Raw genomic sequence first — 3,938 nt, 5'->3', positions numbered from 1 at the left:
TTTTTTTTCCTAGTTGTTCTATCTTTTATTGAAAGTGGTGTATTAAAGCCTCCTATTATTACTGTGGAGTCATCTATTTGTCTTTTCAATTCTGTTTTATGTATCAAGTCTGATTTATGTATTTGGGAGCTCTTTTATTGGGTGCATAGATATTTATTATGATTCTGTCATCTTGTTCAATAGATCCTTTTATCATTATATAATGTCTTTCCTTGTTGCCTATGGTGTTTTCTGTCTTAAAGTCTATTTTACTGGAAATTAATATTTCCACTCCTGCCCTTTTCTGGAGGACACATGGAACATTCTACAGGATAGACAATTTGCTTGGTGTATCTTTCTCCAATCTTTGATTTTTAGTCTATTTTTGTCTTTGTGTCTCAAGTGAGTCTCTTATAAGACAGCATGTTGATATTTTCTTATCCAGTCTGCAACTCTCTATCTCTTGAGGGGTACATTTATTTAATTTATTTACATTCAGTGTAAATTATTAACAAGTGTGTATTTCTTGCTGTCATTTTGTTGTGTGTTTTTTCATGGTGTTGCTGATTTCTTTTATCCCTATAATTTTCTGTGCTGAGCTCATTTTGTTTATGAATAGTGTTATTTATTATTTCTTTCATTGTTATTGTTTCAGTATTTGCTAAATATTTATGCCTCTCCCCTTTTTTATTTTGATGTGAAGGTTTATTATTTTTCTTTGAGGTGAACCTGTGATTTATAATTTTGTTCCCAAGTTTATAATAGTTCTATCTCTCAACTGTCTTGACTTCCTCTCTATTTGGAAATTCTGTACCTACCCTATGTAGTCCCTCTTTTTGGTTTCTAGTTGCCCTCATTTACCAATTGATGTCTCTGGCTCCCGGTTGGCATAATGCTTAAGGCACTTGACTGCTAACTAGAAAGCTGGTGGTTTAAACCCACCAGCCACTCCTTGAAAGGAAGGTTGGGGAATCTACTTCCATAGAGACACTGCCTTGGAAACCCAAGGAGGGGATGCTATGAGTAGGATCCAACTCGACGGCAGTGAGGTTTTATTTATTTATTACTTTATTTTACTTTTGACACTTATATAACTGGGTTGGTTTCTGGGTTATGTCATTGTATTAGACTGGGTTTTGTAGAGAAACAAAACCAGTAAAGCTTATGTAGAAAGAGAAAGAGAAATTTATCTTAGGAAAATGGCTCACACACTTATAGAAGCTGGCAAGTCCAAAGTTCTTGGATCAAACATCAAGCTGGAGGCTTTTCCCAACTCATGCAGCTGCAGGGGCTGAGGACCTCAAGGTTGGCAGGCAGTATACTGGCTGTTGACTCCAATGAATGACGAATCCAAGATCTCCAGGCCAAGTGGTGGATTGTTCGCTCATGGACAGTTGTAAGCAGCACAACAGAATCCTGATCCACAGAAGAGGAGTATCTCTTTTCCCAGGATGTCCAAAGATATAATGGAAGCAGGCCACACCCCTAGGGAAACTCCCTTCCAATGGATTGCTGCTCAAAACATATACATCTGATCCCATCATGGGAATAACCACATCACAACTGCTCAAACCACAAAGAATTGTGGTCCAGCCAAGTTGACACACAGCCCTAACTATCACAGTCATCATGTGTACTAATCATCAGTTGTTGTCTGCTGTTATTGTTTGCTGTAACAGTATGAATACTGGAACTTAATGGTTTTTTTTTTTTTTTTTTTTTTTTACTATTACATCTTCAACTTTTAGCCCAATGCCTGGAACATTATGTTGTTATTGTTATGTGCCTTTGAGTCAGACCCAACTCCTAGTGACCCTTCCTTGGGTTTCTGAGGCAGTATCACTACAGAAGTAGATTGCCCAACCTTCCTTCCAAGGAGTGGCTAGTGGGTTTGAACCACCAGCCTTCCGGTTAGCAGTCAAGTGCCTCAGGCACTATGGTACCAGAGCCCCTAGGGACTTATGAAATAATCTTAACTAAATGAATAGATGAACAAATGGAGAAATGCTTTCTTACTCCACTTTGTGTTTATCCATCTGTTTCTTGAACATTAGGGATGATGAGTCAGTTATAGATAGATGATGCATCTAGCATACTGTTTTCCTTGTCTGTCAAATTCCATGTTATTAATTCCTATTGTGTTCCTCTCACCCATCCCTAGGTCCAGGGTTCTATGCTTTGAAATTCTGAAGTGGCTAACACCTGTGAGGAATGTATTCCTCAGAAAATCAACCATATGAGACCAAAAGGACAGCATTTGCCCAAAAACAAAGTTCAGAAGACAGGAAGGAGCAGGAAGGAAGGACAAATAGATACAGGGAACCCAGGGAGAAAGTAGGAAGAGTGGTGTTGCATTGAAGGGATAGCAATTAATGTCATAAAATATAATGTGTATAAATTGTTGAATGGGAAACTAATAAAACAAAACCAAACTTACTGCCATTGAGTGGATTCTGACTCATAGTGACTCCCATTGGAAGCAGGCTGTCTCATCTTTCTTCCAAAGAGCAGCTGGGAGTTTGGACCACTGACCTTTTGGTTAGCAGCCAAATGCCTTAGGCACTGTACCACCACAGCTCCTTTTGGAAATCTAAAGTGCTCTGTAAACTTTCACCCAAATCACAATGTTAAAAAAAAAAAAATGAAAATCCTGATAACAATAGTACAACACATAGAAAAAAAATTGTTTGTTAAAGTCAATAAATAAACAAATAAATCCTATGCTCTTTCTGCTCTTACTGTTCAACTGGAGTTAGGGTTTCTATTATTCCCCTCCCACTAAAACCCACTTCACTGTCGTCTAGTCAATTCCAACTCATAGTGACCCCCATTGAGTTTCATTGGTGAATTTTTATGAAAATAGATTGCCTCATCTTCCTTCTGCAGAGTGACCTGTGGGTTTGAACCACCAACCTTCTGCTTGGCAGTCAAATGCCTTAAGCAGTATGCCACCAGAGCTCCTTATTATCAGCCTGGAAGCATTCAAATAGCCCACAAAGATCAATGTTCAAACAGGATGATGACATGGGGGTCATTTTGATATTGTAATACCATCTGTATGAATTTCACCCCCCTCATCTCCCTACACACAACACCACCACTCCCTCAATGCATAAGACAGGCAGGGACTCCTAACTGACCTAGAGTACAGTGTCTTTGCTATGCCTTTGGGATCAAGCTTTCAGGTTAAGAATTCCAACATAATGTGTTGCACCATAGAGGAGATGGTTGAGAAACCCATTTGGTGGCTCTCAGCCATATATGTTTTATGTCAATGAAAGCATTTCTATTTTTGGCAAAAGAAAAGCAACTACCTAAGATCCATTCTGGTCAACCATGTTTGCTGTTGTGATCGTAGCAGCTACTGTGAACTGAGTTGGTTCATTATCCCCAGTTGTACAAGCTCTGCTTTCCTAGGCAACATGGAGCCAACCATTCTCCAATATTTACAGTCAGTGATAAGAAAATGAAAGACCAGAATCAAGTATCTAGTCTATAGACCAAATTACTCAAAGATGACAGGGAATTCTCAGAAGTATTTCAAAACTTCGGGAGTGGGCTTCCTTGAAATACCAGTTTGGGCTGCTTAGACAACAGCCAGGGTTCGTTAATGTGATAGCACATTCCAGAATTGCAAAACAAAGAATGACCTTCCAGCAACTGCTTTTAATTATTTATTAGCATTTTATTGTCTAATTCAGCAAAACTTCTGTGATCTTGGCTATTGCAGGCCACTCTGCTCAGCCACTTAGCCCAGTGGAGAACACCAAGAAGTATCACACATGATCCTTGCCTTCAGAATATTACAATCAAGTCTATAAATGCTAAATACTCACCTAACACCCCCAGAGGATGAAATGAGCCCTGTCCTAAGAACACTCCCAAAATGTTAGGGAGGCATAAAGAAGGGTGAAGTCTAGCCAACTGGCAGTTGTAAATATCATTTTTTTTTTTTTTTT

This window comes from Orycteropus afer, unplaced genomic scaffold (assembly GCF_000298275.1).
Source record: "Orycteropus afer afer isolate SDZICR_OR568_19922 unplaced genomic scaffold, OryAfe1.0 scaffold00012, whole genome shotgun sequence".
Lineage (NCBI taxonomy): Eukaryota > Metazoa > Chordata > Mammalia > Tubulidentata > Orycteropodidae > Orycteropus > Orycteropus afer.
The sequence above is the reverse complement of the archived record's forward strand: the minus strand, read 5'-3'. Positions refer to the sequence as shown.